This window comes from Rattus norvegicus, chromosome X (assembly GCF_021556685.1).
Source record: "Rattus norvegicus strain SHRSP/BbbUtx chromosome X, alternate assembly SHRSP_T2T, whole genome shotgun sequence".
Taxonomy (NCBI): Eukaryota; Metazoa; Chordata; class Mammalia; order Rodentia; family Muridae; genus Rattus; species Rattus norvegicus.
In genome coordinates, this window is record NC_141554.1 from 157,646,441 (window position 1) to 157,661,516 (window position 15,076).

At 40.2% G+C, this 15,076-nt stretch overlaps 1 pseudogene; it reads left to right on the forward strand.

Moving 5' to 3' along the window:
* Positions 1 to 11,114: 11,114 nt before the first annotated feature.
* Gapdh-ps116 (Glyceraldehyde-3-phosphate dehydrogenase, pseudogene 116) lies at positions 11,115 to 12,107 on the forward strand (annotated as a pseudogene).
* Positions 12,108 to 15,076: the final 2,969 nt, after the last annotated feature.

The window sequence follows — 15,076 nt, forward strand, 5'->3', positions numbered from 1 at the left end:
GTAATAAAAATGTACAAGGGGAGGCAGAAACATTATTATTTCTTGCTTGAAGTGCAATTTCATGTGGTGAGGAAAACATGTTAATATGCTGCAAAGTGCTCCAGGAATTTAGTTCTCAAAGGAATGGCGGTACTAAATGTATTCTGACAAGAAGGAGCCTCGGAAGGAAAACATTTATCTTCATAAAGTCATTCAATTTACTGAGCAGCATCATATTCTTCCTGCGATCTGCTCACTCCATTAAAGGCAAAGCAGTGACACAGACTGTCACATGAGAAGTCTCAGTATTTCTGAAATGAGGAAGGATAGGGCTCATTCTCTGAATAATGTCTTTGCCCCTCAATGCCCACAGTCTTGAACCACCTGCACATATTCATAAAAATAATGAATAAATAAATAAATGAGGTACTGAAAACTTCTGTTCACCACCATAAGATCTTGTCCGGTAGACTAGGAGAAAACAGATCTTGAAGTCTTTCCATTTTACTGTTTCAGGAAGTTCTTAGATCTGAGGGTAGTTGTCTAACATGGAGCCCAGGCAGGCCACAGAGCTCACAGAGCTCAAGGCTAATAAGATCTAAGATCGTATCAGTTGCTCTACAGAGCACTGTGGTCTGTGTGCACTTCTTAATAGAGGTATTCATATGTATAACACCATACAATGACTCATTCTTGGAAACTCCAGACAGAGAAGAGGCTCTGGTTCTATGAAGTTGGTGTTTGTCTTATGTTTTTCAGTAGGTAGGTATTGTCAATGAGGTGAAATCATGCAAAATTACAAACAGATTACAGAACCAAAGTTTGGTGCTAGCTTGGACACATGGTAGTGCATAAAAACAAATCAAATAGTCTTCAAATACCATGATAGCATTCCCCACTAACTTATTCCTTTCCTTTTAATGCTTTGTAAATAGCTACTATTCTGGGTGTGGGGACAAATACCCTATCTGCATTCTGGTTATGAGCAAGAATGTGATTTCAAGTATATTGCAAGAGAAGATAGGATATGGAACACTAAATAAATGCTAAATTTAAAAGCATGCTGTGGGTAGTGATTTAAAAATCACATTGCACATTTATCTTGAAAAAGAAGTATCTTTAACTAAACAAGTAAAGTTAGGCATCTTCCACAAATACCAAAAACCATTGTTGGCACAAAAAGAATGAGGATAAAAGAGTAAGGCATTTATTTGGAGGCAGGAAAACAAGATTATTAAGGAGAACTGAGTTTAAGCTCCAAGGGAACAGAAATAATGCCTTCATCAGTCACTAGTATATTATATTATACAATATTATAATACTTGCTCAGTTTACTCTGATAGTTTGCATGACCAATTGGGGCAATTCATAATCTTTTCTGTCAAGTTCTATGACTTGTCAAAACTGGACTGCATTCTGTTAGCATGATGTGTTTTGAAACATTTGACCTGGTAGAAGAGTCCTCACTGATGAGTTCCCAGAATTCTAATTATATTCTCTGAATGAAGGGTAATATTTGTTTGAGGACTATCGTGTATTAATCTTTTGAACCATGCTTTCACTGAAATCTTAAATAGTCCAGTTTATCAATGAGAGTTCTCAGAATGTTAAATGTAAGAATAATACCACAGTTGGACATAAGACTCAGATAATTGAAGCTGAATTTAGTCTGAAAGTCTCCTCCTGTGGTTTAACATCCACGGTTCCAGAAAGCAAGCTGACAGGGAAGGGATGCAACTGAACAGTCCTACACAAAAGCAACATCTATGAGTCACAATGATTATCAGCCTAAAAATATACACATAAAAGTACAATAAGTATCCTTTGCTTTACAGAAGCTTTGCAATTTTATCAGGTCTCATTGGCTGATTCTTGATCTTAGAGGAAATTTTCCCTAGTGCCCATGTGTTCGAGGCTCTGCCCCACTTTCTCTTCTATTAGTTGCAGTGTATCTGGTTTTATGTGGAAGTCCTTGATCCACTTGGACTTGAGCTTTGTACAAGGAGATACGAATGGATCAATTTGCATTCTTCTACATGCTGACTGTCAGTTGAACCAGCACCATTTGTTGAAAATGATATCCTTTTTCCACTGGATGTTTTTAGGTTCTTTGTCAAATATCAAGTGACCATAGGTATGTGGGTTCATTTGTGGATCTTAAATTCTATTCCACTGATCTACTTGCCTGTCTCTGTACCAATACCATACAGTTATTACTACTGCTCTGTAACACTGCTTGAGGTCAGGGATGGTGATTCCCCCAGAAGTTCTTTTGTTGTTGAGTTTTCCCTTTACTGGGGTTTTTGTTATTCAAAATGAATTTGCAAATTGTTCTTTCTAACTCTATGAAGAATTGAGTTGGAATTTTGATGGGGATTGCATTGAATCTGTAGATTGCATTCAGCAAGATGGCCATTTTTACTATATTAATTCTGCCAATCGGTGAGCATGAGAGGTCTTAAAATGGCAACCAGGGAAATGCAAATCAAAATGACCATGAGATTCCACCTCACACCAGTCAGAATGGCTAAGATCAAAGACTCAGGTGACAGCAGATGCTGGAAAGGATATGGAGAAAGAGCAATGCTCCTCTATTGTTGGTGGGATTGCAAGCTACTACAACCAACTTCTCTGGAAATCAGTCTGGCGTTTTCTTAGAAAATTGGACATAGTACTATCTGAGGACCTAGCTATACTACTCCTGGGCATATACCCAAAAGATGCTCCAACATATAACAAGGAAACATACTCCACTATGTTCTCAGCAGCCTTATTTATAATAACCAGAAGATGGAAAGAAACCAGATGTCCTTCAACAGAGAAATGGATGTGGGAAAATGTGGTCCATTTACACAATGGAGTACTACTCAGCTATTAAAAACAATGACTTCATGAAATTCATAGGCAAATGGATGGCACTAGAAAATATCATCCTGAATGAGGTCACAAAAAAATACACACATATGGTATGTACTCATTGATTGAGTGAATATTAGCCCAAAAGCACAGAATATCCAAGATAAAAATTCACAGACCGCATGAAGCTCAAGAAGAAGCAAGACCAAAATGTCAATGTATCAGTCCTTCTTAGAAGAGGGAACAAAATACTCACAGGAGGAAATACAAAGACAAAGTGTGGAACAGAGACTGAAGGAAAGGCCATCCAAAAACTGCCTCACCTGGGAATCCATCCCACATACAGTCACCAAACTCAGACACTATTGCTGATGCCAAGAAGTGCATGCTGACAGGAGCATGCTGATATGGCTGTCTCCTGAGAGGCTCTGCCAGAACCTGACAAATATTCACATCCAACCATGGACTGAGTATGGGACCCCAGTGGAGGAATTATGGAAAAGACTGAAGGAGCTGCAGGGGTTTGAAACCCTATAGGAAGAACAACAATATCAACCAATCAGACACACCAGAACTTCCAGGGACAAAACCAGAGTCACTCTTTAAAACCATTTACATATTACCAATAGAAATATACAGATAAAGTTATATAAATATGTAGATATATGTATGTGTACAAATATACATATCACAAAATCACCAAAGAAAGATAGCTTATCAAGTTAAAATTGGGGACACAGGAGAGATTCAAGGGGGGTTAACTGGGAAGGGTTAGGGAAAAGAAAGGGAGAAAGGAAGGTAATAAAACTCTACTTCAATTAAAATATATTAAAAAATAAAATAAACTGAAATATTCTGTTTTATATAGACAATTTTTAGTAAGTAGGTCTTGAACAGAGCCCAGGTAAAGAAATGCTTTAGGTAATTGTTAGGCAAGTCCTCCGAGTACCATACTTTAAATATGGACCTACAAGATCACTGTTGGACTTTTTCTACATAAGTAATGAAATATAGCTTACAATTTAAGAGGCTTTCCTTCACTATTACACATGGAATGGACTTATGGGGGTGGCAGAATCAGGGCACCATCAAGAATTTCAAGTATGACAGGAAAGATGGCAGTGGCTTGATGGAAAAAATGGCAGATACAATAGAGAGAAAAGTGATAGCTACGTTATGGAAGGAAAGCCAAAACAACTTGCTATTGATTTTAATGTAACAGAGCAGTGCATTTAAGATGCTAAAAATCATTATTATGATTATGATTATAAAATCACATGCCCATTACAACTGTAAAAACTTCACAGCATGATAATCATTAAAGGGAAAGAACAGGTATATCTAAGTCAATTTTCTCATAAAAGTAAATTAAGCAGACAATTTTAACTCATTGATTTTTTTAAATCAATAAGTGTCCATTATATTTATGAATCGATTTTTTAAATTTCATTATTCAGATAAAAATATAAATCTAGGTGCTTGTTTATGAGATATATAACTTCTCCCAGAGATATCTACTTTATTCAGATTGTGTCAAAATGGTCATAAAAATCTTTCAGAGTGGAATCAGAAAGATCTTAAGTCTGAAAAATCTAGATAAGAATTTCTCTTCTGTATGCAAATCAGAAAAAAATCCCAAAGATTTAAGAATATAACTGATTGGCCCAGGAGCGGCAGGACCCCTGCCACAGACACCGCCGGACCCTGAAGGAAACAGACCGGATAAACAGTTCTCTGCACCCAAATCCCGTGGGAGGGAGAGCTAAACCTTCAGAGAGGCAGACAGGCCTGGGAAACCAGAAGAGACTGCTCCCTGCACACACATCTCGGACGCCAGAGGAAAAAGCCAAAGACCATCTGGAACCCTGGTGCACTGAAGCTCCCGGAAGGGGCGGCACAGGTCTTCCTGGTTGCTGCCGCTGCAGAGAGCCCCTGGACAGCACCCCACGAGCAAACCTGAGCCTCGGGACCACAGGTAAGACCAAATTTTCTGCTGCAAGAAAGCTGCCTGGTGAACTCAAGACACAGGCCCACAGGAACAGCTGAAGACCTGTAGAGAGGAAAAACTACACGCCCGAAAGCAGAACACTCTGTCCCCATAACTGACTGAAAGAGAGGAAAACAGGTCTACAGCACTCCTGACACACAGGCTTATAGGACAGTCTAGCCACTGTCAGAAATAGCAGAACAAAGTAACACTAGAGATAATCTGATGGCGAGAGGCAAGCGCAGGAACCCAAGCAACAGAAAGCAAGACTACATGCCATCATCGGAGCCCAATTCTCCCACCAAAACAAACATGGAATATCCAAACACACCAGAAAAGCAAGATCTAGTTTCAAAATCATATTTGATCATGATGCTGGAGGACTTCAGGAAAGACCTGAACACACTTAGGGAAGCACAGGAAAACATTAATAAACAAGTAAAAGCCTACAGAGAGGAATCGCAAAAATCCCTGAAAGAATTCCAGGAAAACACAATCAAACAGTTGAAGGAATTAAAAATGGAAATGGAAGCAATCAAGAAAGAACACATGGAAACAACCCTGGATATAGAAAACCAAAAGAAGAGACAAGGAGCTGTAGATACAAGCTTCACCAACAGAATACAAGAGATGGAAGAGAGAATCTCAGGAGCAGAAGATTCCATAGAAATCATTGACTCAACTGTCAAAGAAAATGTAAAGCGGAAAAAGCTACTGGTCCAAAACATACAGGAAATCCAGGACTCAATGAGAAGATCAAACCTAAGGATAATAGGTATAGAAGAGAGTGAAGACTCCCAGCTCAAAGGACCAGTAAATATCTTCAACAAAATCATAGAAGAAAACTTCCCTAACCTAAAAAAAAGAGATACCCATAGACATACAGGAAGCCTACAGAACTCCAAATAGATTGGACCAGAAAAGAAACACCTCCCGTCACATAATTGTCAAAACACCAAACGCACAAAATAAAGAAAGAATATTAAAAGCAGTAAGGGAAAAAGGTCAAGTAACATATAAAGGGAGACCTATCAGAATCACACCAGACTTCTCGCCAGAAACTATGAAGGCCAGAAGATCCTGGACTGATGTTATACAGACCCTAAGAGAACACAAATGCCAGCCCAGATTACTGTATCCAGCAAAACTCTCAATTAACATTGATGGAGAAACCAAGATATTCCATGACAAAACCAAATTTACACAATATCTTTCTACAAATCCAGCACTACAAAGGTTAATAAATGGTAAAGCCCAACATAAGGAGGCAAGCTATACCCTAGAAGAAGCAAGAAACTAATCGTCTTGGCAACAAAACAAAGAGAATGAAAGCACACAAACATAACCTCACATCAAATATGAATATAACGGGAAGCAATAATCACTATTCCTTAATATCTCTCAATATCAATGGCCTCAACTCCCCAATAAAAAGACATAGATTAACAAACTGGATACGCAACGAGGACCCTGCATTCTGCTGCCTACAGGAAACACACCTCAGAGACAAAGACAGACACTACCTCAGAGTGAAAGGCTGGAAAACAACTTTCCAAGCAAATGGTCAGAAGAAGCAAGCTGGAGTAGCCATTCTAATATCAAATAAAATCAATTTCCAACTAAAAGTCATCAAAAAAGATAAGGAAGGACACTTCATATTCATCAAAGGAAAAATCAACCAAGATGAACTCTCAATCCTAAATATCTATGCCCCAAATACAAGGGCACCTACATATGTAAAAGAAACCTTACTAAAGCTCAAAACACACATTGCACCTCACACAATAATAGTGGGAGATTTCAACACCCCACTCTCATCAATGGACAGATCATGGAAACAGAAATTAACAGTGATGTTTATTCAGTTAATTCAGACTAAGAGAAGTCATGAGCCAAATGGACTTAACGGATATTTATAGAACATTCTATCCTAAAGCAAAAGGATATACCTTCTTCTCAGCTCCTCATGTTACTTTCTCCAAAATTGACCATATAATTGGTCAAAAAACGGGCCTCAACAGGTACAGAAAGATAGAAATAATCCCATGCGTGCTATCGGACCACCACGGCCTAAAACTGGTCTTCAATAACAATAAGGGAAGAATGCCCACATATACGTGGAAATTGAACAATGCTCTACTCAATGATAACCTGGTCAAGGAAGAAATAAAGAAAGAAATTAAAAACTTTTTAGAATTTAATGAAAATGAAGATACAACATACCCAAACTTATGGGACACAATGAAAGCTGTGCTAAGAGGAAAACTCATAGCGCTGAGTGCCTGCAGAAAGAAACAGGAAAGAGCATATGTCAGCAGCTTGACAGCACACCTAAAAGCTCTAGAACAAAAAGAAGCAAATACACCCAGGAGGAGTAGAAGGCAGGAAATAATCAAACTCAGAGCTGAAATCAACCAAGTAGAAACAAAAAGGACCATAGAAAGAATCAACAGAACCAAAAGTTGGTTCTTTGAGAAAATCAACAAGATAGATAAACCCTTAGCCAGACTAACGAGAGGACACAGAGAGTGTGTCCAAATTAACAAAATCAGAAATGAAAAGGGAGACATAACTACAGATTCGGAGGAAATTCAAAAAATCATCAGATCTTACTATAAAAACCTATATTCAACAAAATTTGAAAATCTTCAGGAAATGGACAATTTCCTAGACAGATACCAGGTATCGAAGTTAAATCAGGAACAGATAAACCAGTTAAACAACCCCATAACTCCTAAGGAAATAGAAGCAGTCATTAAAGGTCTCCCAACCAAAAAGAGCCCAGGTCCAGACGGGTTTAGTGCAGAATTCTATCAAACCTTCATAGAAGACCTCATACCAATATTATCCAAACTATTCCACAAAATTGAAACAGATGGAGCCCTACCGAATTCCTTCTATGAAGCCACAATTACTCTTATACCTAAACCACACAAAGACACAACAAAGAAAGAGAACTTCAGACCAATTTCCCTTATGAATATCGACGCAAAAATACTCAATAAAATTCTGGCAAACCGAATTCAAGAGCACATCAAAACAATCATCCACCATGATCAAGTAGGCTTCATCCCAGGCATGCAGGGATGGTTTAATATACAGAAAACCATCAACGTGATCCATTATATAAACAAACTGAAAGAACAGAACCACATGATCATTTCATTAGATGCTGAGAAAGCATTTGACAAAATTCAACACCCCTTCATGATAAAAGTCCTGGAAAGAATAGGAATTCAAGGCCCATACCTAAACATAGTAAAAGCCATATACAGCAAACCAGTTGCTAACATTAAACTAAATGGAGAGAAACTTGAAGCAATCCCACTAAAATCAGGGACTAGACAAGGCTGCCCACTCTCTCCCTACTTATTCAATATAGTTCTTGAAGTTCTAGCCAGAGCAATCAGACAACAAAAGGAGATCAAGGGGATACAGATCGGAAAAGAAGAGGTCAAAATATCACTATTTGCAGATGACATGATAGTGTATTTAAGTGATCCCAAAAGTTCCACCAGAGAACTACTAAAGCTGATAAACAACTTCAGCAAAGTGGCTGGGTATAAAATTAACTCAAATAAATCAGTTGCCTTCCTCTATACAAAAGAGAAACAAGCCGAGAAAGAAATTAGGGAAACGACACCCTTCATAATAGACCCAAATAATATAAAGTACCTCGGTGTGACTTTAACCAAGCAAGTAAAAGATCTGTACAATAAGAACTTCAAGACACTGAGGAAAGAAATTGAAGAAGACCTCAGAAGATGGAAAGATCTCCCATGCTCATGGATTGGCAGGATTAATATGGTAAAAATGGCCATTTTACCAAAAGCAATCTACAGATTCAATGCAATCCCCATCAAAATACCAATCCAATTCTTCAAAGAGTTAGACAGAACAATTTGCAAATTCATCTGGAATAACAAAAAACCCAGGATAGCTAAAGCTATCCTCAACAATAAAAGGACTTCAGGGGGAATCACTATCCCTGAACTCAAGCAGTATTACAGAGCAATAGTGATAAAAACTGCATGGTATTGGTACAGAGACAGACAGATAGACCAATGGAATAGAATTGAAGACCCAGAAATGAACCCACACACCTATGGTCACTTGATTTTTGACAAAGGAGCCAAAACCATCCAATGGAAAAAAGATAGTATTTTCAGCAAATGGTGCTGGTTCAACTGGAGGGCAACATGTAGAAGAATGCAGATCGATCCATCCTTATCACCCTGTACAAAGCTTAAGTCCAAGTGGATCAAGGACCTCCACATCAAACCAGACACAATCAAACTAATAGAAGAAAAACTAGGGAAGCATCTGGAACACATGGGCACTGGAAAAAATTTCCTGAACAAAACACCAATGGCTTATGCTCTAAGATCAAGAATCGACAAATGGGATCTCATAAAACTGCAAAGCTTCTGTAAGGCAAAGGACACTGTGGTTAGGACAAAACAGCAACCAACAGATTGGGAAAAGATCTTTACCAATCCTACAACAGATAGAGGCCTTATATCCAAAATATACAAAGAACTCAAGAAGTTAGACCGCAGGGAAACAAATAACCCTATTAAAAAATGGGGTTCAGAGCTAAACAAAGAATTCACAGCTGAGGATTGCCGAATGGCTGAGAAACACCTAAAGAAATGTTCAACATCTTTAGTCATAAGGGAATTGCAAATCAAAACAACCCTGAGATTTCACCTCACACCAGTGCGATTGGCTAAGATCAAAAACTCAGGTGACAGCAGATGCTGGCGAGGATGTGGAGAAAGAGGAACACTCCTCCATTGTTGGTGGGATTGCAGACTGGTAAAACCATTCTGGAAATCAGTCTGGAGGTTCCTCAGAAAATTGGACATTGAACTGCCTGAGGATCCAGCCATACCTCTCTTGGGCATATACCCAAAAGATGCCTCAACATATAAAAGAGACACGTGCTCCACTATGTTCATCGCAGCCTTATTTATAATAGCCAGAAGCTGGAAAGAACCCAGATGCCCTTCAACAGAGGAATGGATACAGAAAATGTGGTACATCTACACAATGGAATATTACTCAGCTATCAAAAACAACGAGTTTATGAAATTCGTAGGCAAATGGTTGGAACTGGAAAATATCATCCTGAGTGAGCTAACCCAATCACAGAAAGACATACATGGTATGCACTCATTGATAAGTGGCTATTAGCCCAAATGCTTGAATTACCCTAGATCCCTAGAACAAACGAAACTCAAGACGGATGATCAAAATGTGAATGCTTCACTCCTTCTTTAAATGAGGAAAAAGAATACCCTTGGCAGGGAAGGGAGAGGCAAAGATTAAAACAGAGACTGAAGGAACACCCATTCAGAGCCTGCTCCACATGTGGCCCATACATATACAGCCACCCAATTAGACAAGATGGATGAAGCAAAGAAGTGCAGACCGACAGGAGCCGGATGTAGATCGCTCCTGAGAGACACAGCCAGAATACAGCAAATATAGAGGCGAATGCCAGCAGCAAACCACTGAACTGAGAATAGGTCCCCTATTGAAGGAATCAGAGAAAGAACTGGAAGAGCTTGAAGGGGCTCGAGACCCCAAAAGTACAACAATGCCAAGCAACCAGAGCTTCCAGGGACTAAGCCACTACCTAAAGACTATACATGGACTGACCCTGGACTCTGACCCCATAGGTAGCAATGAATATCCTAGTAAGAGCACCAGTGGAAGGGGAAGCCCTGGGTCCTGCTAAGACTGAACCCACAGTGAACTAGTCTATGGGGGGAGGGCGGCAATGGGGGGAGGGTTGGGAGGGGAACACCCATAAGGAAGGGGAGGGGGGAGGGGGATGTTTGCCCGGAAACCGGGAAAGGGAATAACACTCGAAATGTATATAAGAAATACTCAAGTTAATAAAAAAAAAAAAAGAATATAACTGATTGTCAGATAATGATTTCCAAATTGGAGTAGACAGGTTTTGAAAAAGAAAACTTTTGTTGAATATTTGACTCTGCCTCTCTCTCTCTCTCTCTCTCTCTCTCTCTCTCTCTCTCTCTCTCTCTCTCTCTCTCTCTTTCTTCTTTAATTTTTTTTGTCTTCCATAGTCTTTGCAATGATGAGGTATAGACAATTTTCCTCCTCACTTTCAATTCAATGTTTTAATTTATAATGGTTGGAAAATGTTCACTTTTAAATTAAAGCAGAAACATACAGAATTAAAAATATAAACAGTCTCTGTTGCTACTCATTCCAAAGACAGCTGCATCTTCTCATGCACTGCCAGCCTCATCCTCTAGACAAGATGGGGAAGGTTGGTGTGAACAGATTTGGCCATTTGGGCACCTGGTTACCAAGGCTGCCTTCTTCAGCTCTACACTTGGTAAAGTGGAAAATATTGTCATTAACGAAACCTTCATTGACATCAACTACATAGTCTACATGCTTCAGTATGACTCTACCCATGTCAAATTAAATGGCATAGTCAAGGCTGAGAATGAGAAGCTTGTTATCAGTGGGAAGCCCATCACCAGCTTCCGAGCGAGGACCCACTAACATCAAATGGAGTGATGCTGGTGCTGAATATGTCATGGGTTCCACTGGTGTCTTCACCACCATAGAGAAGTCTGGGGCCCACTTGAAGGGTGGGGCCAAAAGGGTTATCATCTCTGCCCCTTCAGCCGTGATCGGTGTGAATCACAAGAAATATGACAACTCATTCAAGACTGTCAGCAATCCACCTTACACCACGAACTGCTTAGCCTCCCTGGACAAGGTCATCCATGACAAAATTGGCATTGTGGAAAAGCTCATGACCACACTCCATGCCATCACTGCCACTCAGAAGACTATGAATGGCCCCCCTGGAAAGTAGTGGTGTGATGGCTGTGGGGCGGCCCAGAACATCATCCCTGCATTCTATGGTGCTGCCAAGGATGTGGGCAAGGTCATTCCAGAGCTTAACAGGAAGCTCACTGGCATGGCCTTCCATGCTCCTATCCCCAATGTATCCATTGTGGATCTGACATGCTGCCTAGAGAAACCTGCCAAGTATGATGAATTCAAGAAGGTGGTGAAGCAGGCATCCTAGGGCCTACTAAAGGTCATCCAGTGCTACATTGAGGACCAGGTTGTCTTCTGTGACTTTAATAGTAACTCCCACTCTTCCACCTTTGATGCTGGATCTGGCATTGCTCTCAATAATAACTTTGTAAAACTTGTTTCTTGGTATGACAATGAATACAGTTACGGCAACAGAGTGGTGGGCCTCATGGCCTACACGCTGTCCAAGGAGTAAAAAACCCTAGACCACCCACCCCGGCAAGGACACTGAGAGCAAGAGAGAGGTCCTCGGTTGCAGAGGAGTCCCTGTCCCAACTCGGCCCCCAACAATGAGCATCTCCCTCACAATTTCCACCCCAGACTCCCATAATAACAGGAGGGGCCTAGGGAGACTTATCTATTCTCTTGAATGCCATCAATAAAGTTAGCTGCACCTATCAACAATAAAAAATAAAAAATGTAAAAATATAAACAACGAATGGCCCAGACGTGTGGGCAATCTTGAAACTGCAGGGCAGGAGAGACTGTCACTTCTACCCACCATTGCCCACATCCCTGGCCCAAGAGGAAACTGTATAGGGCCTCTGGGTACAGGAAGATAGGGGCAGTCAAGCTGCAGGAGTCCTGTGGTCCAGACTGCACCCAGATCTGAACAGACCCGGTCAAACAGCTCCCTGCACCCAAATCCCGTGGAAGGGAGAGCTAGACATTCATAGGGGCAGACACACCTGGGAAACCAGAGAATACTCTCTGTCCGCATTTCTGACTCTACAGGAAAACAACTAGTGCCATTAGGGCCCCCTGTGCCCAGGGACCCATAAATAGGGGCAGGCCCTTCTGATTGCTACCTTCACAGAGAGCTGTAACCTAGACCCAAAGAGCAACTTCAGTCCTGAGACCAGAGGTAAGACCAACTTTTCTGCTCTAAGTGACCTGCCTCATGGACTCAGGACACACTCCCACAGGAACAACTGAAGACAAGTAGACAGGAAAGACTACACGCCTGAAAGCAGAACACTCTGTTTCCATAACTGGCTGAAAGAAAACAGGAAAACAGGTCTACAGCACACATGACAAAAAAGCCTATAGGATGGCCAAGCCACTGTCAGAAATAGCAGAACAAGTAACACCAGAGAAAATCTGATGGTTAGAGGCAAGTGCAGGAAGCCAAGCAACAGAAATCAAGACTATATGGCATCATCAGAGCCCAATTCTCCCACCAAAGCAAACACTGATTACCCAAACACACCAGAAAAGCAAGATCTAGATTTAAAATCACATTTGATCATGATGATGGAGGACTTTAAGAAAGACATAAAGAACTCCCTTAGAGAAATTCAGGAAAACACAGTAAACAAGTAGAAGCCCTTAGAGAGGAAACACAAAAATCCCTGAAAGAATTACAAGAAAACACAATCAAACAGGTAAAGGAATTGAAAGTGGAAATAGAAACAATAAAGAAAGCACAAAGGGAGACAACCCTGGATATAGAAAACCAAAGGAAGAGACAAGAAGCCATAGATACAAGCATCACCAACAGAATACAAGAGAAAGAAGAGAGAATCTCAGGAGCAGAAGACTCCATAGAAATCATCAACACACCTGTCAAAGATAATGTAAAACGGAAAAAGCTACTGGTTGAAAACATACAGAAATCGAGGACACAATGAGAAGACCAAACCTAAGCATAATAGGTATAGAAGAGAGTGAAGACTCCCAACTCACAGGACCAGTAAATATCTTCAACAAAACCATAGAAGAAAACTTCCCTAACGTAAAGAAAGAGCTTCCCATAAACATACAAGAAGCCTACAGAACTCCAAATAGATTGGACCAGAAAAGAAATTCCTCCCATCACATAATAGTCAAAACACCAAATGCACAAAACAAAGAAAGAATATTAAAAGCAGTAAGCTAAAAAGGTCAAGTAGCATATAAAGGCAGACCAGACTTTTCGCCAGAAACTATGAAGGCCAGAAGATCCTGGACAGATGTCATACAGACCCTAAGAAAACACAAATGTCGTCCCAGGTTACTGTATCCAGCAAAACTCTCAATTAACATAGATGGAGAAACCAAGATATTCCATGAAAACCAAATTTACACAATATCTTTCTACAAATCCAGCCCTACAAAGGATAATAAATAGTAAAACCCAACACAAGGAGGCAAGCCACACCCTAGAAAAATCAAGAAACTAATCGTTTTGTGGTATTACAGAGCAATAGTGATAAAAAACTGTATGGCATTGGTACAGAGACAGGCAGATAGACGAGTGGAATAGAATTGAAGACCCAGAAATGAACCCACACACCTATGGTCACTTGATTTTTGAGAAAGGAGCCAAAACCATCCAATGGAAAAAAGATAGCACTTTCAGCAAAGGGTGCAAAGGGTGATGTTTCAACTGGAGGTCAGCATGTAGAAGAACGCAGATCAATCCATTCTTATCACCCTGTACAAAGCTTAAGTTCAAGTGGATCAAGGACCTCCACATCAAACCAGATACACTCAAACTAATAGAAGAAAAAGTGGGGAAGAATCTCAAACACATAGACACTGGAGAACATTTCCTGAACAAAACACCAATGGCTTATGCTCTAAGATCAAGAATCGACAAATGGGATCTCATAAAACTACAAAGCTTCTGTAAGGCAAAGGACACTGCTGGTAGGACAAAACTTCAATCAACAGATTGGGAAAAGATCTTTACCAATCCTACAACTGATAGAGGCCTCATATTCAAAATATACAAAGAACTCATGAAATTAGACTGCAGGGAGACAAATAACCCTATTAAAAATGCGGTTCAGAGCTAAGCAAAGAAATCACAGCTGAGAATGTCAAATGGCTGAGAAACACCTAAAGAAATGTTCAACATCTTTAGTCATAAGGGAAATGCAAATCAAAACAACCCTGAGATTCTACCTCACACCAGTGAGAATGGCTAAGATCAAAAACTCAGGTGACAGCAGATGCTGGTGAGGATGTGGAGAAAGAGGAACACTCCTCCATTGTTGGTGGGATTGCAGACTGGGGGTACAACCATTCTGGAAATCAGTCTGGAGGTTCCTCAGAAAATTGGACATTGCACTACCTGAGGACCTAGCTATACCTCTCTTGGGCATATACCCAAAAAAATGCTCCAAAATATAACAAAGACACATGCTCCACTATGTTCATAGCAGCCTTATTTATTTATGT